Source organism: Myotis lucifugus, unplaced genomic scaffold, assembly GCF_000147115.1.
Source record: "Myotis lucifugus unplaced genomic scaffold, Myoluc2.0 scaffold_258, whole genome shotgun sequence".
NCBI classification, from domain to species: domain Eukaryota; kingdom Metazoa; phylum Chordata; class Mammalia; order Chiroptera; family Vespertilionidae; genus Myotis; species Myotis lucifugus.
In genome coordinates this window covers 1,271,277-1,292,809 of record NW_005871306.1, presented here as the reverse complement: position 1 = coordinate 1,292,809, position 21,533 = coordinate 1,271,277, and the positions used below count along the sequence as shown (strand labels likewise).

The 21,533-nt window shown below is 45.2% G+C and overlaps 1 pseudogene; it reads left to right on the top strand.

Moving 5' to 3' along the window:
- Positions 1–446: 446 nt before the first annotated feature.
- Positions 447–1,880, top strand: LOC111827974 (annotated as a pseudogene).
- Positions 1,881–21,533: the final 19,653 nt, after the last annotated feature.

Below are 21,533 nucleotides of genomic sequence, written 5' to 3'. Positions count from 1 at the left end.
TGAGTGAGATCATGTGGTATTTACTTTCTCTGACTGGCTAATTTCACTTAGCATAATGGTCTCCAGTTTCATCCATGCTGTTGCAAATGGCAAGAGTTCCTTCTTTTTTTACCACAGCGTAGTATTCCATTGTGTAGATATACCACTGTTTATTTTTTTGACTGCATTTCTGTGAACTGTCTTCCCCCATAGGCATATCCCTGGAGGCATATCCATACAGAAAGCAGATTAGTGACTGCCTGGGGCTAGGGCGGGAGGACAGGGAGGGGGCACTGGGAAAGGGAGGTGACTGTTAATGGGCTTGGGTTTAAAGTCTTATAATTGGCTCCTCTGAGGGGGCGTGGCTAGGCCCTGGGGGCGTGGCTGGACTAAAGGGCGGGACAAGCCAGCTAAAGCCCGGCTGAGGAGCAGCAGCTCACATTGTGGTGGCTGTTTCCCGTGGAGGCATGGAGGAGGGCGCTCGCCTCTGCGCCGTGGGCTCTTCGCGGGGATGTCAGTGTCTTCGGAAGCGCCAGCGCCCAGCTGAGACGGCCGGCAAGCCAGCCCCGGTCCCGGCAGAAAAGCACCTGGAGGCGGACGAGGCAGCGCGGTGCTGTGCGGGGAGTGGAGGAATCGCCAGCCCCATGCCAACCCCGCGCTGCTCTCTGCAGGACCTGCCGGTGGAGATGCTTGTGGACATCTTCGCCTCGCTCCCCGGCACCGACCTGCCCAGCCTGGCCCTGGCCTGCACCAAATTCCACCACATCCTGCACATCGACAGCATCTGGAGACGGCGCTGCCGGGAGGAGTATGGCGTTCGTGAAAATTTGCAGAACCTGGAGGCCATAGGTATGTCTTACCGAGAAGTCTATGCGAAGCTGCTCCACCCATACAGACACATTTTGGGATTGTGGCAGCTAGATACTGAGGACTATAGAACACTGCTGAATGTCGTGGTGGACGGCTTATGCATTACTGGTTGGACGTACAGGCCTTCCCTTAACACCCATGTGGATGGCCCAATGCCATTCAAGCCCGCATTCAGAATTTGCCTGACGGAGCGGGAATCAGCCACGGTGGAGTGCATGGAAGGCCTCCACAGCAGGCCCCACAGCTGCCACCTGCAGATTCAGAAGGACAGGCTCACCCTCCAGTGCAAGAAGACAGACCACCGAAAGGACTCACCAACGCGGCTTAGGAGAGCAGGCGGGTGGTGGCTGCTGCAGGAGGACAGACAGCAGTATGACTGCCTGACCTACCGCCGCCTCTACCTCCCGCCGAGCCACCCGGAGGACCTCATCAGGCCAGGCCTCTTCCAATGCAAAGACGATGACTTGGGCCTAATGATTGCCATGCTCAGCTTCCATGGGAAGTATGCCAGGCTCACGACGGTCCCGGGAGACTTAATCTGGATGTTGGAGATCCACCTCAGGCGCCGCATCCAGCTGCCAGATGGCGGGTTCTTCTGCGACTTCAACGAACTCTCCCGCGTGGTCCAGGAGATTGACGAGCAGGTGATCCGGGAGCAGCAGCAGCAGCAAGAAGACGGGACTGAGGAAAGCGAGGGCCATGGCTGGCAGAGCCCTGCCCAGCCCAGCGTCGGGGAGTCCGGGGCTGCAGCTTCGGAGGAGCAGCCTGTTCCGTTTGTTCTGCCTGTGGACGTGCGCTCAAGAGACCAGAACTACCCCCGGACCTGCAGGATGTGTTTCTATGGCATGGGCTTTGGTATCTTTAATGGCTTCCCTGGAGTCTTCATCCTGTTCGATGAGGACCACTTGGGGTTCATCTATCAGCAGATGAAATACTTCATCCTGTACAGCAGAGTCCAGAACACCTTCCAGAATGTGGAGGCGCCATCCCTGCAGGCCTTCCTGGAGAAGCTCTGGAACATTCAGTCCTGACCCCCTCTATTTTTTTTTTAACATGACATTCCCTAGTGGTGTTAGTGCTGGGAAATTTACACTCCCACAGACTTTTTCTAGAGTATAATTCAGCACAGCTTCTCTCTCCATCTCTCTCTCCCACTCTCTTTCATCACTCATAATAGATAGAAAGATATAGAAATAAGAACATGGATATGGATATAGATTAAGGTAGACATAGATATAGGTGTAATTTTCCTATTCTTTGAATGTTGAAATTCATTTTAAGATATACTAAGAAGTAATTAGATATGCTGAAAAAAATTCTGACTTAAGAATATTCACTGCAGCCCTAACCGGTTTGGCTCGGTCGATAGAGCATCGGAATGCAGATTGAAGGGTCCCAGGTTCGATTCCGGTCAAGGGCAGGTACCTTGGTTGTGGGCACATCCCCAGTGGGGAGTGTGCAGGAGGCAGCTGATCAGTGTTTCTAACTCTCTATCCCTCTCCCTTCCTCTCTGTAAAAAATCAATAAAATATATTAAAAAAATAATAAAAAAAAATGTGTAAAAGATGAACAAGCTTTCAAAGCCAGCCAATGACAGTAAAACACAGTTACCCACAACAATGCTTAGACAAATGTGGACTGTGGTAATATATGTGCTTCCTTATTAACACGCTACACGGCCAGCCCTGGTGGGAAGTCTAAAAACAACTGTAATTTCAAAATAACAATAACTGATATTTCAGATTATCTGTGACTCTGATGTGCTATGAAAATATCTGGTTTCCATGGGTGACAAAGTTCCAAGTACTGCTAATACTGCTGTGGTTTGTCTCATTCAGAATGAGAAAAATGGTCAAGTTCAGGTGTGTGTGTGTGTGTGTGTGTGTGTGTACCTATTTATCTTGTATTCTATTCAAGCATCACTTGGGAGGACCCAGGGTCCCAGGGTGAGGACTCCTGTAGAGAGATCAATTGGCTCCAGGGTTCAAGGCGTCCCCACACAAGAAAGAGCCTGTGCAGATCAAGATCCAGGATTTGCTGCCAGACGGTCCCAGATTCGGCTTCTGCTGCTGCCTCTTCCAGGCTGTGTGACCTTGAGCAAGTTCCTTAACCACTCTGAGCCTGAGTGTCCTCATCTGGGCCTAAGCGCAGCCGCCCCCAACGAATATGTTGTTGCCTAGATGACTGGTGCTGACATGTAATCGATGCTCAGAAAGTTGCAGCTGCCCTTTCTATGTTGCACTTACACCAGTTCCTTCTGACCTGGAAAACTCCACTGCTTTTAACAACCAAATGAGTCACAGGTGACTGAAGGAAGAGATCCCAGTCCCATGACTAATGAAGCTCAAAAACTAACGTGCACACAGCGGAGGGTCCGTTTAGCTCAGCTGGATTCTTCTCAGAGGACTTCCGGCTTCTGATCAGAAAAACACTTTAATCAGAGATTCTAGAGTTTAACAGCCAAAGTCAAATGCACTCAGGCACAGGAGCCCCTGATGAGACCCACCTTCCAGATTCTGCAACCTGACACCGATGGGTGACCCTCCAGCCCAGCTCACCTGGACTGCCCGGGTCAATGCGTGCAGTCCACACGGGATTATCAAAAGCCCCGGTCAATGCGTGCAGTCCGCACGGGATTATCAACAGCCCCGGTCAATGCGTGCAGTCCACACGGGATTATCAACAGCCCTGGTCAATGCATGCAGTCCACGCGGGATTATCAACAGCCCTGGTCAATGCGTGCAGTCCACGCGTGATTATCAACAGCCCTAGTCAATGCATGCAGTCCACACGGAATTATCAATAGCATCCCAGTTTGGCTGCTATAGGAAGTGGTCACTATAGGTAAGGACCACCCTTCTCTCTTAGCTGCCGAGCCCCTATGACATCCTTTGAGGGGCACCTCTTTCTTCCTCAGCAGAATTCAGAAGGGAAGCTTGGCACTCCTGAGCTTCTGGTCACTTTCTGTCAGTGTTCTGGAATCGTTTTTGCAAAAGGGCTTGCAGGCAAAGAAGGCCTGGAATTAGATGACCAACCACCCAGCTGTGCTGGGACTGAGCAGTTTTCCAGGACGCAGTGTTCTCAGTGCTAAAGCTGGGCCAGTCCCGGACACGTCGGGGCAGTTGGTCATGCTATCTGGAATCAAAACCTGACTCCAGCCTGGCTGGCGTGGCTCAGTGGTTGAACATCGACCTATGAACCAGGAGGTCATGGTTCTATTCCCAGTCAGGGCACGTGCCTGGGTTGCAGGCTTGATCCCCAATGTGCAACGTGCAGGAGGCAGGTGATCAATGATTCTCTCTCATCATTGATGTTTCTATCTCTCTCTCCTTCTCCCTTCCTCTCTGAAATCAATAAAAATGTATTTATAAAAACAAAACAACAACAAAAACACCTGACTCAACTGTTTCCCATTTGTGTAACCCTCAACCAGTTACATTTCTCTTTTTGAGCCTCACTTTCCTGATGTGCCAGTGGGGATAACAACATTAACCCCCACAGTATGATTATAAGGATTAAGTAAGATGATACTTAATTATAAGGATTAAAAGGGAAGTATTAAATAATCACCACTGCAGTGACTTCCACGCACTTAAAATAAAACCCAAAGTCTTTATCTTGGCTTACTATGTGCTACAGGACCTGGCTTTGGTACTCTCCAACTTAATCCTCTGTATCTCCAGCCATTAAAAAAAAATTAAAAAAAAAAAAAAAGATAAACAGGTAAAGAAATAAGCCATTGACATCATATTGGAGAAGTGAAGGAATCAAAACCAGAAGAATCAAGAAGATTTGGGGGGGAGGGCTACTCTACATGGAGGGCTGAGAAAGGCCCTTGAGGGAGGTGCCACCTGAGCATCAGTCTGATGCAAGGACAAGCTAGCCATGCGGAAAGCTGGGAGACAGGCTCCCCAGGCAGAGGGAACAGCAAGAGAGCAAAGACCTCACTTTGCATGGTTGAGTAACAGCCAGAGGCTAAGATGGATGCAGCAAAATGAGTGAATGGGAGAGTGATAACAGATGGCCTCCGAGGCTCAGGAAGGGCCAGAAGTAAGCAAGCTGGAGGAACGCGTGGTCCATGCAAGGCCTTGTATCACAAGCCACTGTTGACCTTGATCAGTGGTTTCCAACATGTGGACCGTAGTTCTCAATGGTGGTGGACAGTTAGGAGTTTGTGAAGACAGGGAATTATTATAAAGGTCCCAAGATTTGGTATTCGCGCAGAATAGTGTCTGCCCACTAAATAAACACATCTTGTTTTTCATGTGCCACTAGCTTTTAAATGTCTTGGCGACACTATTGTATTTTCCCAAAATACAAGTTCATTGCAAAAGCACTTGAGAATTTACAATTGTGAATTTGTCATTATGGTTTTTTTTTTCAATCAATGAAAATGAATAGCTTAACTATATCCAGACTATGGAATGTCTGGTGAAAAATATGCACTCATACTCCAAATTAGGACAAATCCTGAGGATGCCCAACTCTTCTATTTTTAAAATCACAGAAGAAAATTGTCCAAAAAAAAAAGGTGGTGATTTTTGTAAGCATTACTATTATCCTAATTAGAATTTATTAAGGACTCACTATCAGCCAGGCACTGTTACGTTTCAGTTACTCAGGTTTCATATCAGTTGCTCAACTGATCTTCGAAGCAATTTTGTAAAGTAAGCATTACAATTCCCACTTTACAGATGAGGTATGTTGAGGTTCAGAGGTGTTAACTAAACTGACCATGTTTATACAAGTAGTAAATGGTAGCGGAAAAGGGTGAAGAGTAGTCCTCATAGAAATGTGCCAGTTAGGTATGGCTATGTAACACATCACCCCAAAACTCAGCAACTTAAAACAACAGGCATTTATTATTGTTTATGAGTCTGTGGGTTCAACCAAGTGGGTTCTTCTCTTCAAAGTTGAACCCACTCATGCTTCTGTAGTCAGCTGTGGGCTGAGCAGGTGGTCCTACCAATGGAGAGTGGGCTGAGCCCTGGTCTACGTGGTCTTTCAGCCCCCAGCAGGCTATGCCAGCCTGTGCACGTGGCCATTGCAGGGTTCTGAAACATGCACAGGATAGATGAGGAAGGAGGGAGTATCCTGGGTGATGGCAGGTTCGGTATCAGACAGGTGGTGGTTACAAGGGTGTAGGTTGGAAACTGGCTTACTGTTATTTTCACTACATTTATTGGTCAAAGCAAGACACATATCTAACTAATATTTGAGAAGTAGCAAATAAACCCCAACTCTTTATGGAAGGCTCTGCAAAGATGACATTGCAGACGGAGTTGATATAGGGAGGAGCAAAGAGATGCAGCCATTTTTTGCAAGCTACCCAAAGAAAGAAAAATACTCTTGTACTAGGAAAGGGCAGGAAATGCGGCACATGGTTTAATCAGAGGCCTCAGAGCCTAGTAAGTTCCCCACTTGGGAGAAGTTGAGCAGTTCCTTCTACATACATTAAACATACACCTACCCTATGACCCGGCAATTCCATTCCGAGGTATTTATCCAAGAGAAATAAACATGCGTGTCCCCAGAAGGAGTGAGAGGTGTCCATTACAGCTTTATTCAAAGTAGCCAGAGGCTGGCAAAGAAAAAATAAATGTCCATCAACAGAAGAATGGATAAACAAAGTCCACGCAATGAACTATGACCCAGGAGTGACTTAAAAACTAAAACACACAACAACATGAGTGAATCTCAAAGGCATCACAGTATTGAGAGAAGCCAGACACAAAGAGTGCGCATTTTGCCTGGTTCCATGTGGATGAAGCGCTGGCCCTTGAAGCCTGAGAGGCGGGGCTAGAAACCCAAACCACAGAGGCGGGGCTCGTGGTTCCTGGGAAGAGGAAGGAGGGAGCGCGGGGCGATGGAAGCTTCTCTATCAGTTAGTTACAAGGGCGTAGCCATGTGTTGAAACTCACAAAACTGTACTTACAATCTTTACAATTTTTATGCAAATTGGACACCAATTATTAATAACCGTAGTAATAGTGACATTAGGCTTCCAGAGGCTTTCTTAGAAAGGTCTGGAGGAACTGGCAGGGTTTCCTTGTGAGCCATAGGCTCCGTGAGTCACCGCATTCGGGAAGCGTGGAGCCCATGGGCAAGGCTGGAAGCCTCCATGTGTCCTCACCTGATCCTGCCGCTGAGAGCATTCACTGCCACGTTCAGGAGACACGCCGGCGGCTCCGACAAAACACACCCCTCCACGGAGGTTCCCTTTTGCAAACAATCTGAAAATGACCTTTCCATATTCTAATCTGCACCTACACTTTTGTGTCTGGCTTCTTCCAATACTGTAACGCTCCTGTGATCCGCTCACCTTGTGTGTGTATCCCTCCTTGGTTTTAGAATTGCTCCTGGCGCCTAGCTCCCTGTGTGGACAGCAGCCCTTGGTCCATTCACCACTCAGGGCTGGGCTGTGGGTGTGCCTCAGGGAAGCTGTTTTCCCAGGAGTCTGCTGGCAAGAGGAGGCTCAGACCCGCCTGAGGGCCACATCCCTGGGGAGCCTTCCGTAGGAGTCAGACCCCACGCAGAAAGTTGCAGATCAGGTTCCTGGTGTTTATGCTGCATAAAGGCCAATGATTCCTCGCTTGGAAAATCGCTCAGAATACACGCAAGTATTTGATCAAGGAGGCTAGAAGTGTTCTGTGCTCGAATCCAATCTTTCCAAGGAAAACGAACACAAAGCCTGGTGTGGGGCCCTCAAGCTCCCCCAGGCTACGAAAGACAGCGTGGGCATCTCGGAGGGCGATCTCTGGCTTTGAGGCGATTTTTTTGTTTTGTTTTGTTTTGTTTGGAGGGGGTGGGGGGAGAGCAACCTTTCCCTGTAAAGACAACATAGTCTACATAACTGTAAAGTCCCTCAAAACCAACTGAGGGACAGAGATTTCTAACACTAATGTGAGTGTCTTGAGCTGCCTGCATTGCTCATACTCAATCCACTCCTGTCGTGTTATTTGCTCCATTTCACAGATGAGGACATCGTGGCCCTGACGTGCTCACAGTCTGTCTGCTCTTGCTCTCTGCACTCAAAATTTAGCAAAGTGAGGTTCTCCAGTTGCCTATAGGAAACCAGTTTGCATTTTAGGCTCCCTTTTGCAAATCATCTAAAAATCATCTTTCCATTTGCTAGCTGTGCAAGCACCCCGCTGGCCTCTGTGCTGGGGTTACAATGACTGGCCCCGAGTCCTATTGTTTTGCTGGTGGGGTAAAAAGAAGAGAAGAGAGGCAGGCTGACAGCAGAAAGGATGCACTTTGCTTCTCTTGCTCCCCAAGGAGGGGGAGGAGGGTCTGGACTGAGCTCCGTGGCATCTGAAAGCTTCATGAGGAGTCCTCGCTGCGCAGAGGTTTCTGGGTTTCACTAACGTGCTGTTATTTCAATCACCGTATTAAATCTTGCTGCTAATTTTGTTTAACAGTTTTTACAGGGTTTTCTTTGTTTTGTTTTGTTTTTTGCTTTGATCTCTGGGTTCTTTAAGAACTCAAAGTGTAGAAAGTTTAAGCCTTAGACTGCTCTGCGTTTATTTTTGTCCCACTAAACATAGATGCTAACACTGAGTCTACAAGTATGTGTTTTTTTTTCTCTGAAATGGGTCTGAATATTCCTAGTGTTTCAGAGAATCTGGCTTCCACCACTACTGTCCTGTGATTTTTTATTATGTGCATACATTTCTCATGTTTCATAAAAAATTTCAAACTTACTAGTAGTCAAAGAAATACAAACAAAACAAATACGATTTCTGTGATATCTGTGTGTGTGTGTGTGTGTGTGTATTTTAAGTTAAAAGTCCTGAATTTCTTGAAAGAAGCAAATATATCTTTCCATACAATGCAGGTGAAGCGTAAAACCATTTTGACATGAGCAAGTATCATGAGTCTTAAACTATGGTACCACTAGGCCAACTACCAGGAATTTATCTTGTTACATATCATAGAAGAGGAAATAAGAAAAGAAGGAAGGAGAGAAGGTGGAAGGAAGGATGGAAAAACATGCAACCAGAATGTCTGACAAATGTTCCCCACGGGAATACATACCATCCTTTTAAATTATGCAAGTGAACGATATTCTGCATCGGGATGGAAAAGTGGTCCCAAATGTCAAAAGTAAAATATTAAGCATGCCCCATCTTTTCTAAAGTCTATTCTTTTTTTATTGTTGGTTGAACAGAAACTTGTAATTGACTTTATTGGGGTTACATTAATCAGTAAAATCATATAGGTGTCAAGTGTACAATTCTACAATACATCATCTGCACACTGCATTGTGCTCTATCATCCAAAGTCTAGTGTCCATCTGTCACCATTTATAACCCCACCCCACCCCCACTTACCCTCTTCCACCTGCCCCCACCTCCGCTTCCCTTTGGTAATCACCCTACTGTTGTCTGTGTCCATGAGGTGTTGGTTTTGTTTGGTGGCAGCAGAGGGGGGGGGGTGCTTAATCCCTTTACCTTTTTCACCCAGCCTGCCCCCTGCCCCCGACAGCTGTCAGTCTGTTCTCTGTATCTATGAGTGTTTCTATTTTGTTTGTTCATTTATTCTGTTCATTCGATTCCACATATGAGTGGAATTATATGGTACTTGTCCCCCTCTGACTGGCAAATCTATATGTTTTTAAATGCAGAGGGAAAAGACTGGGTGGATTCATAACAAAACGGCAACACTAGGAATTGCTAGGAGGTAAGATTAGCAGTGCTTTTATTTTCTTCTTTTTGTTTTTAGATTTTTAAATGCTCTTCTGTGAATGACTATTCATTTTGGAAGTCAGTATGGTAAATGAACCCCAGCATAAACCAATGTGGGTGAAATCCCAGCTGCACAGTTATGCTGAGTGACCTTGAGGGAGTAGGTGGCTCTTTGGGAGTCTCTGTCTCCTCATCCCTAAACTGGGGATAATGTGTAAGCCTCTTTAAAAAGCTCTCAATATGAGGTGAGATTACACTCACGAAGGAACTTACCACTGAAACTTGTAAATCGGGTGAGTTCCATAAGTCTCATCAATCATGAGAAAGGATGATGAAAGTGTTTTCTTCTAATTGACTCTATATTTAAGTAAACATTTCTCAGGCTTCAAAGCGTGGTAATCAACATTTAGCTTCCACTAGGAAGTTCTGCTAGTGAAAAAAAGAGTGCGAGAGAGAAATAAAGGCCCCCTTGTGTTTTTACTGGCCCAGTAATCTAAGGATATCTCTTTCATCTCTTTGGAACTGTGAAAGTCATTGTTAAGCCTTTACTAATCAGAGACCAGTGATTCTTTACCAAGGGCGATTCTTCCCCCAGAGGACATTGGACAATGTCTGGAGACATGTTTGGTTGTCAGAACAGGGTATTTACTGGGTTGAGATGCTGAAATTAAAAAAAAAAAAAAAAAAAAAGGTAGGGAGTGCCTGTCAGAGGGAGCTCCTGTCTTTAAAAATATGTGTATGTTTTGATTGATTCCAGAGAGGAAGGGAAAGGGAGAGGGAGAGAGAAACATCAATGAGGAGAGAGAATCATGGATCGGCTGCCTCCTACACACCCCCCATTGGGGATCACACTCGCAAGCTGGGCATGTGCCCTGACCAGGAATCAAACCATGACCTCCTGGTCATAGGTCCATGCTCAACCACTGAGCCACACCAGCTGGGCCCATATTACTACTTTTTGATGAATATTATGTTTGCGTGTAGAACTGCAGTGACAACATTGTAGAAACACCTCCTGGGCATGCCCCTCACCCCACCCCACACAGACAGTTAGTTATCCAGCTCAGCCTAGTTAGTTACTAGGGAAAACAAAACATACCTCTCGATCTCAGGGCCTATTGTACACAAAATCTTAGGCTTGTTATTGGGATTAACAGACGAAACATGTATCTACCTCTGTCTCTTAGGATCAAGAAAGACAAACTCAGAAGCAACTCATTGAAACCCGTTCACTGTCATTGAAACAGAAGTCAGGGAGGAGAAGCACTCTTGACTGTTATTTTATTAAGAGCTGGGTTTTGGGTTAAATACCTCAGAATGCCCATCAAAGCCTAATGCCTTTCACCTGTAAGCCAGCAGCACCCTGACAAGAGACGATAAACTTAACCAACCAAATCACAGGGAAGATTACAAGTACCAGTTGCAGGACAAACCTGTTTCTCTCTGCTCAGCACTGACCCTAGGTGCCAGGAAAGGAATCCACAGGGCAGTGCTCTGCCAAGAAGTACGCTAGCCGATCAGAAGTAAATACCACCGGATCCTCAGCACCAAAACTCAGCTCCTAAACGCAACACTGGAGAACATCTGTGCAACCTGCATGACATACAACACACTCATTTCACAGCCTGGACATATAAAGAGAGCTTAGGGATGGTTTTAAAAAGGCAACACCCACGAGAAGAAAAAGGCTGATGAATGCTCAGCGCATTGGGAAGGCCGTTGCATTCATTGCACACCTCCGGGCTGTGAATAACAACAGTAATGATAGTAATTGAAAAAACAAGAAAATTGTAATACTTGGCGGGGGGGAGGGGGTGTGAAAACAGCTTTATTGCCCTAGCCACTCTCTCTAAAATCAATGGAAAAATATCCTTTAAAAAAATAAAATAAATACCCCCAAAAAATAAAAACAGCTTTGTAGACATGTAATTGACATACAAGAAACTGCACATTTAAGGGTACAATTTGCTGTTTTCTGTCATATACATATATATATATATATATATTATATATATATTAGTATATATGACACCATCATCGCCAATTTAGTGAGCATGTTCTTTATTCCCCACAAGTTTTTTTTGTCATCTCTCCCTTCTGCTCCCCCCACCCCCATTACCAGGCAACCAGATCTGCTTTTTGTCACTATAGATTGCGATATAATTTCTAGAGTTTTATTTAAGTGGAATCATACAGTATAGACCCTTTTGGGTCTGGCACCTTTCAGCATAATGATTTTGAGGTTCACCCGTATTATCACATGTATCAGTAGTTCATTTCTTTTTATTGCCAAATAATAGGCCATGGTGTGATTACACTATAATTTATTCATTCCTCTGTTGACGGACATGTAGGTTGTTTCAATTTGGGGCAGAATAATGGCCCCTGAATGATATCCACCCCCTAACCCTTGGAACCTGTGAATATGGTACCTTTCATGGCAAAAGGGACTTGGCAGGTGTGATTAAGTTGAGGACTTTTAAATGGAGACATTAGTGTTGATTATCCAGGTGGGTCCCATGTGATCACAGGGCCCTTATAAGTGAAAGGAGGCGGCTGGAGGGTCAATGTCAGAGGAGACGTGAAGGGACACAGAGGGGCAGTGATGCCCTTGAATCTGGAAGAAGGAGCCACAGGTCAAGGAACACAGGCCTCTGGAAGCTGAAAAAGCCAAGGCTTCTTCTCTAGAGCCTCCAGAGGGTCAGCCCTGCCGACACCTTGACCTTAGCCAAGTGCAACCCATTGTGGATTTCTGACCTCCACCACATAAGATAATGAGTTTGTCTGCTTGAAACCACTGCACCTGTGGCAACTTCTTACAGCAGCAATAGAAAGACATTAGATAATCTCGCCTCAGAACAGTTGTTTGAGGTGTGCCTTTGCTCCCCATTCTGCAGAAGAAACGGGCCCAGCTAAGGTTAAGAACATTCCCAATGTCTCACAGCTGGAATGTAGCAGAGCCCGGAGTCAATTCCAAGTCTTTCTGAAGCCCAAGGCCAAGCTCTCGCCTTGTGCATCCCAGAGTCTGAGGGTCATTCAGCTTCTACTGGAATGAGCCAGAAACAGAACTGTCCTCACTCTCTGTGGCTGACCAGGATTCACCCCTGTGCCTGCCACAGACCCAGCTAATTGCTTCTGCACTCGGAACTAGTTCAGACACGTTGAGCTACAACCGAAGGCACCCAGTTGACCTAGCAGAAGTAAAAGGGGGATTGATGACAAGGACACAGCTATCCTATGAAGTCCAGGTCCAGGAAGGCACTGGGCTTCAGAAGAACTGCAACAGGACTGGGAAGCTGAGAAGACTCCAGCCAGGCAACACCCTCCCTCTTCTAGCTCTGCGTCTCTGCTTCATTCTTTTCTCTCCATAGGTTGATATTCTCAACTGCTTCATTGTCCTGGTGGCAAAATGGCTGCCTGTGTGCCGCACACTCACATGTTACAGCTACAGTCACCTGGAGAGGCAGACTGGCAGTCCCCAGGGCAAGCTGCACATTCCTGAGAGATGCTCTGGCTTCTAGCAGGCATGCACCTCTTGTCCCATTAGCTCTCAGCGGGAAAGCAGGATTGCAATGGCTTTCTGGGAATCACCTCACTTAAGACCATGGACTTGGGGTACATGGGGTAGGATGTTGTAAGCTGAGCTGATACTGTGGATATTTCCACATGGACCCCCCCCCTCCCCGCAAAGAAAAGCCGATGGAGGTGGTAAGGCAGCTATTTCCGTGGAGGGACTTCAGAGCTTTAGGAAAGCTCTCTTCCCTGTGGTCATCTCTTTTCCCAGGAAATATCTCTAGATCCTTAGTCAGTCCTCATCCTGGCGGCTCCCAGATGACTCACCAACCTGCCCGACCCTCCCCCTCAGCCTGCTCAACGTTGGCAACATGCCCATTCAAATTTATAATTTTTCTCCATAACCTCCCCTCTAGCTCATTTAAGCTGTTTTCTTACTTTCCTTCCTTGGACCCACAAGGCATATATACTTGACGCTGCCAATGCGGCCTCTGATCATTTCCTTGGCAGATCATACATCTGGCTCAAATTGAGCTTGTGGCCAACTAGAAGCCCAGATCTACTTCCCAGGAACTGCTGTCTGGCCAAGTCTCCCCATTCCCAGACTTAAGTAATTGATGCCAGAATCCACATAAGTCCCTGGTAAATATTCTCTTATTTCTTCCAACCCTTCATTTGACGTTTTTGAGAGCATTGTGGATCTTGACCCTACCGTACCAATTTTTCGTCTCCTAGAAATCTCATCTGGACACCCTAATGTTTCAGTCCTGAGCCAAAATGATATCCAGAATAGACAAAGGCAGTGCCCCATAGCTCGCCAATGGGAACTTCCTAAGTGGCCCCTGCCCTGTTTTCAACATCAAATATACTGAAAATATGCCGCCAGTATTTTATGATCTCTCATTTCTGGAACAGGAAGGGTGGCTGCCCAAATTCCTCAAATGTTTTTGATGGATGTTTAATTTTTATAAGAACAAAAAAGATCCAGTAAAATTATAACCTAGGCCATCAAGAGTATGGGAAAGCCAACGCTATGCTGCATACCCAAAACTCATACAAAAATGAAAAAAGGAATATAGGAAACCCTTGGAAGTCTTTAATTTGGATGAATAACTATTATTGAGTTAGCACTTACTAGGATTATTGAATTGACTTCTTACATCAACCCAGAGGTATTCGCACTCCCTTTTGATAGCTATGTAACCAAAATTACACAGAAGTCGTAAAACAGAGATTAAGTGCTTAATCCCAACACCATGGGCGGGCAAATGTTTTTCTATAAAGGTCCATACAGTAAATATTGAAGGCTTTGGGGATCATACTATCTCTGCCTTTGTCCAGTAAAAGCAACCATGGACAATGCATAAACGAATGGGTGTGGCTGTGTTCAAATAAAACTTTATTTACAATAACAGGCAGTATGCCCGATTTGGCCCATGGGTTGCAGTTTGCTGACTGTAATCCTCAAATAAAATTTTAAAAAAATTAATTTCCAGGGGCTGAGTAATATTTTTTCTGGAAAGGGGGCGGTAGACCAAATAAATTTGGGAACAACTGGCATAAACGAATGGGTGTGGCTGTGTTCAAATAAAACTTTATTTACAATAACAGGCAGTATGCCTGATTTGGCCCATGGGTTGCAGTTTGCTGACTGTAATCCTCAAATCCCAACATTCTATAGTTCTGGAATGCTGTTCCTTCCAAATCTGCTTGGCAAAATTCTACTTAAATATGCGACTCAAATATGAACTTTAAGTTACAAAACTAGACATTGACTGGATTTGGCCCATGGATCATAGCTTGCTGACCCATCCTTAACCATCATGCCTTCTGGCTTAGGAGGTTAGTTTATCTCACTGAAGAGCCCTCCCATCTCTGACCTCTTCTCTTCCTATCTTCCAATTTTGTGAGACTTCTACCCACCTTGAAATTCTACCTTCTTCCCATTCAGTTGTTCTCACAAATCCTCATGGATTTCCCATCTCACTCCACCCTGCTGATACCCTGCCTGGACAGGGGGACTCTTCTACTCAGAAAAACCAGCATAGCCCTAGCCAGTTTGGCTTGGTGGATAGAGCATCAGCCTGCAAACTGAAGGGTCCCGGGTTCAATTCCAGTCAAGGGTATATGCCCAGGTTGCGGGCTCAATCCCCAGTAGGGGGGGTGCAGCAGGCAGCTGATAGATGTTTCTATCTCTCTATCCTTCTCCCTTCCTCTCTCTCTAAAATCAATAAAAACATATTTTTATTATTGTTTTTAATATGTATAAAACATTTTATTTTTATATTTTTATTGATTTTTATATATTTTATTTGTTCATAGGTCGATACTCAAGCACTGAGCCACCCTGGCCAAGCAAAAACATCCTATGTAATAAAAGCCTAGGTGGCGTCATGCCCTCACGCGATGCCCTTGTGCAATGTCGTCACAAGATGGCCCCCACAAGATGGCCGCACGCACAGCCGAGGCGGGGCCCAGCAGCCACTCTGCACAGTGAGGCCTGGGTGTCCCACAGTTCTGTGGAGGAGGCCGGTCCTGGCGAAGGAGGCAGGTCGTGGCAGGAGAGGGCAATTGTGAGCAATCAGGCCGGCAGGGGAGGGCAGTTGTGGGTGATCAGGCTGGCAGGGGAGCGGTTAGGCATCAATCAGGTCAACAGGGGAGCAGTTAGGGGGTGATCAGGCTGGCAGGCAGGCGAGCAGTTAGGAGCCAGTGGTCCTGGATTGTGAGAGGGATGTTCGAGATTGGAGAGAGTGAAGGCCAGGTTGAGGGACACCTCTCCCCATGCACAAATTTCATGCACTGGGCCTCTAGTAGATATATATTTTTTAAACTATCCAAGTGTTCATGATAATTCTAAGAAGATATTGCTACTAGATGTTAAAATAGCATTCTTATTTCTCCACACTAGGTAAATATGAGATGAAATAAGCTAAATAATGGACTTAGGAGGGTATCACCTGCTTAGAGTGTAGTGTGAAGTGAGGCTGATTGTGGAAGCTCATAGACGTGATCCACAATGAAAGGACCCAGGTGGATTTTTTTTTCTCAACTAACATACTGGTAAATATTTTTCCATTACAGTTGACAGTGAATATTATTTTATATTGGTTTCAGATGTACAGTTGTATAACTTACAACATGATCCCCTGATAAGTCTAGTACCCACCTGGCACCATACATAGTTATTACAATATAATTAACTATAGTATTATCCGCATATTAGTGAGGCCTAAAGTAAAGAGACTGAACTTGGCCCTAGCTCAGCCGTGGGCAAACTACGGCCCGCGGGCCAGATCCGGCCCGTTTGAAATGAATAAAACTAAAAAAAAAGAAAAAAAGACCGTACCCTTTTATGTAATGATGTTTACTTTGAATTTATATTAGTTCACACAAACACTCCATCCATGCTTTTGTTCCGGCCCTCCGGTCCAGTTTAAGAACCCATTGTGGCCCTCGAGTCAAAAAGTTTGCCCACCCCTGCCCTAGCTGGTTTGGCTCAGTGGATAGAGCTTCGGTCTATGGACTGAAGGGTCCTGGGTTCGCTTCCCAGTCAGGGCCCATGCCTGGGTTGCGGGCTCGATCCCCAGTAGGGGGCATGCAGAAGGCAGCCGATCAATGATTCTCTCTAATCATTGATGTTTCTATCTCCCTCTGCCTCTCTCTTCCTCTCTAAAATTAATAAAATGATATTTAAAAAAAGGGCGAGACTGAACTTGGGTTTCAGACTGACCTGGGTGGAATCCAGTTGCAACTCTTGCTGCTATGCCACCCTGAGCAGCTCATGTCCAGTCCAGAGCCTCAGTGGCTGTGTAATGGGGATGAGACCACCTACCATTGAGGGTTGCTCATTCAGTCCTTCAACAGTAACCTATTAACTACTAATAAGGTGCCAGGTTGAGACAGGCCTTAAATTCTAGAACAGTGTTTCTTGACATGGAGCAACCATGCCCTCCAGAAGACATCTGGCAACATCTGGAGACATTTTTAGTTGTCACGATGCAGGGGGCAAGGGAAGATGCAACTGGTAGAAAGCAGGGATGCAGTTAAAAACCCTGCAAGGCATAGCACAGCCCTCACAGCACAAATTTATCCACCCAAAAGTCAATAGTGCTGAGGCTGAGAGCTTCTGCTAGAAGGGAAGAGACAGCCAAGATAGAATAAACAAATCAAAGGTAATTCAAGATATTGCTCGGTGTTCCAAAGCCAACAGAATAGAGAATGGGACAGAGTGACCCGGTATGCTGCTTTAGCTGGGGGAGGGGGATGGAGTCAGGGAAGGCTCTCTTATAAAGCCATCTTGGCCCAGCCGGTATGGCTCAGTGGTTGAGTGTTGACCAATGAACCAGGAGGTCATGATTCGATTCCCGATCAGGGCACATGCCTAGGTTGTGGGCTCAATCGCCAGTGGGGAAGTGCAGGAGGCAGGAGGCAGCCAATCAATGATTCTCTCTCATCATTGATGTTTCTATCTCTCTTTCCCTCTTCCTTCCTCTCTCTCTCTCAAGAAATCAATAAAAACATTTAAAAAAAACTATCGTGGAAAGTACACACCAAATGAGTTGCATGCAGCAACAGCACATAATACAGGATCCCCATTAAACAACAGGAATTTTCATGCTTCCATTTGAAAATTAAATTTTCGTTAAAGCCAAAATGACAAGTGCAATTTAAACTGTCCAGTTCTCCCCAATTGCCCAAGGTGATGACGGATCAGGGTGAGCTGGCAATTTTTACTTTGAAAGTCTGGGTAAAGAAAACCAAAGATGAACTCCGGGGAAAGTAAGAAATCTAAAAATGCAGCAATAGAGCCCTGCTGGGTCATTTAGTTAGTGGAAGCATCAGCCTGATATGCCAAGATTGTGGGTTCCATCCCAGGTCAGGGCACAGACAAGAAAGAACCAACTAATTTATGAATAAATAAGTAGAATGAATAAATAAGTAGAACAGCAGCAAATTGATGTCTCTCTCTCTCTCTCTCTCTCTCTCTCTCTCTCAAGTCAAATTTTTTAATTTTCAATAAATAAAAATGCAGCAATAATTATGATTTGGGGAGGGTTACAAGGGACAGGTGATGTACTGAAGTTCTTCTACAAGAGGATATCAGAAAACAAAGGAGCTGTTTCAAATAAGAAAATTATATTTTTAAAAATATGGGTCTCTACCCAGGAGTCTGATGCTGGTGTACACAGCTGATCTTCGGCCTCACGGACAATGGGAGGCCCAAGGCATTACCGGGAGTCCAAGTCAAGACACTTATAAGTGGCTGTTTAAAGATTTTTAAACACAGAGGATATTGTTTATGAAACGTAATCTGATCACCCAAGCAAAATGACACGAATCCCATGGCAACGGTGGAGATGAAAGAAGTGTTTTAAAGACAAAATCCCTTATCTAGCACCCCTCTTGTCAATTCACTCGCCAAATAAGAGCTTTCAGGAGAAATGTTAGGGGATAAAGACAATTCACTCCATGGAGAAAGACTTTCAGAATCCCAGTTAGAAACTGGTGCATAAACACCACTAAAACTGGGGGATTAAAGGCATTGTTGGGCATTATTATGTTTCATACAGAGTCCAAAATAATAAGGTCATAATAATAGCAGCCACCATTCACTGAGCTGAGTGTCTTATGTGCATTAACTCTAAATGTGAGTTAATCTTTCCTTTGTAGATGAAGGAAATGGAGTCCAGAGAGGTCACTGACTTGCCCAAGAACACAGCTATCATGCACTGTCCAAGCTTCTGACCCTAGTAAGCCACTCTCCAAATCACGCTCCTTGCCACATCACAAACAAACAATCCAATACCTCTCTGCATGGGGGAGAAATCACACAGATGTCACTTTCAGAGACTAACAATAACAACTAGACTTAATTGAGCACTTACTGTATACCCATCTCTAAGGCTAAGTGTTTTAATTAGATCATCTCATTTGATTCTAATGATAACTCCATGGATAGGTACTTCTATTATTTTTATTCTACATCTAAGGGACATTAGGCTCAGATACGTTCAGTAACTTTTCCAAGAAAGGATTTGAAGACCTATGGTTCAATTGTAGAGTCTACAGGCGTAGCCAATACCTTCCAGTGAGGGAAATGGAAAAGGAATTACAGGTAGTCAGGAGGTATGATAGAAGTTTACGTGCAGTTCAAATATAGTCTCTTTGATTCTATGTTTGTTTCTTTTCAAAGCAAGTATCAAAATGGTAGTTAAATTATTATTATTCGTGGAATTATTTGCTCAGTGTATGTCTCCATTGATTGATTTGTACAATCTAGGTTGGTCTTGCTTATTGTCTTAGTCCTGGTACCTGTGACAGAGTCTGCCCGTGGACAGTGCTCCATCAATATCTTTTGTTTTGCTTTTTGCTTTTTTGGTCTGAGTCGATGAAGCAAAAATTGGACAGGTGAGTGGGAAGTGTGGAGAATCACAGAATTAGGGAATTAGGAATCATTATCCCAAACTAGACAACGGGCACATTCACTTTTTGCTTCTAAAATCTGGTCTCATTCTTTCTACCAGAACTTTAATTCTAGCTCAGTTGTCATCACTAGAGCAATAATTATTCTACATGTTCCCCCCAAAAAGGGAAACTAGCAAACATCTCAAGCCCGCCTCTCACACACGCAGCTCCAACTTTGGTCATCCCCGTATCTATTTAGTAGAAGAGCAAAATGTGAACTTCTCAGTGAGTGGCATCTCGGGAGTGTCATTCATTCCCTTTATCAGTGCTGGGAATGTAATCCCTGTTGCTGGGGTAACAGGGCATTCTGTCGTGAGTCCCATCATATTCTGATTCTCATGGACCCAGGTTTCCTCTCTGCCCCTTACATCTCTGCAGCATCATAAGTCACTTACGCTGAAAGTGCCCATGTAGAATGACCAAAATCAACACACTGAAAGAAAACTGTCTCCCAGAATCCGACTTGGCCATGGGAGATTATGTTTCCTAGCGGTTAAGCCCGGGTATTAAAAGACAGTCCTAGGATTGGAAGCTCGAGACTCCTAGTTGGCTGGCTAACTAGACCGAGTATGCTTCCTCCATCCGCCATACTAACAAAATACATGCACTTCTCTTGGTGGGATTGCATTCTTGGATTTTAGAACCAAACACACCCAGCTTCAAAAGCTGGCTCTGCCACTTTCAAACTTGGGCAGTTTCCCGTGCTCCCCTGAGCCTCGCCTGTGTGGGAATATGAATAGGACCTCCTTCGACGGTTGGAGCCAAGATTAAATGAGATAAAGAGTAGAAAGCTTTTAGTACAAATTTTTGTAAAAGTGCTTGATAAATGATTGCTATTATTAATGTTATTATTATTACCCACCATTCATTTACAGAAAGAAGTTTCCAAACTTTACCCAGAGCAGAAATCTTCACTTTCTTCTCCTGTTTTTTTCTTCCCCAAAAGGAAGTAGAAATGTGCAGCCAGGACAAAAATGCTGGAGCTGCTCCAAGCTAGGACAATGGTTTACTTTTCAGGTCACCCTGTTTATACTGGGAGATACTGGTGCATCTGTTAAAGGTGAAAGCAAGGAGAAGCGCAGCTCAGACATCCTAAAGGAATCCTCTATTTTATTTTTAAGGGCATGTTAGAGCTCTATCCTCAGCCCTCTCTCCTAGTGATCCTCTGTACTCTTCAGGTACGTTTTCTGTTTTCCGTATAAATCCCACCCACCCCCCTTTTTGTAAACACGAAGATGGAGTGGACAAAGACAGATTCGATGAAGCTGCAGGCTTTGGTGATCAGCAGCAATTCTTCTGGAGGAACTGGATTCCAGCGTCCGGGGTGGGGCCCTGTGTGCTGCGTGCTTCTGGATGGTAAGGAGGCAGAACTGCGCATAAATCACCAGCACACTGAGCCCTCCTCCATTAATCTTTTATTCAGAAACAGACACTGTTTTAAGGGGAAATTAAAGGCAATCAATAAGCAGGCTTGCCTGGGCAGCTTAGGAGCTTGAGATGCAAATATTATTCCAAATTCTAGATCCAGGGCGATTCCTCCATTGATATGTTAATAGCCTCCTCATGTTTCTCTGACCTCAGATCCTGGCAGCGCTTGAAGCCATCCTTACAGGAAACAAAAGGAAAGCACGTCTTAGAATAAACATTTGCTAAGCGGGCTTGACTGTGCACCCCAACTTGTCGCGTGTTCAGGATGGGATTCTCTATGAGCAGGTGGGGTGCACTGAGCGATGAGTATGCGTCTATGTTTAAAGCTGCCGTGGCATTCTTCCCCTAGTCTCACCTCCTGGTACACAAGCCAGCACATGTTTTGCTGCTGTCGTCCCCGATAAAGGCAACCCTTGGCCACCAGAAATAAGCAAAAGTCAGATGCCCACCGATCGAAGGCGAGCACAACCAACGTTAGTCACTCTTCTGTAAATTCAGAGTAAAAACAAACTCAGAGAATATTTATTTAGCACCTATTGTATGCAACATAGTGTGTTAGCTTACTGGGGATAAATAATCAAATATGTGCAA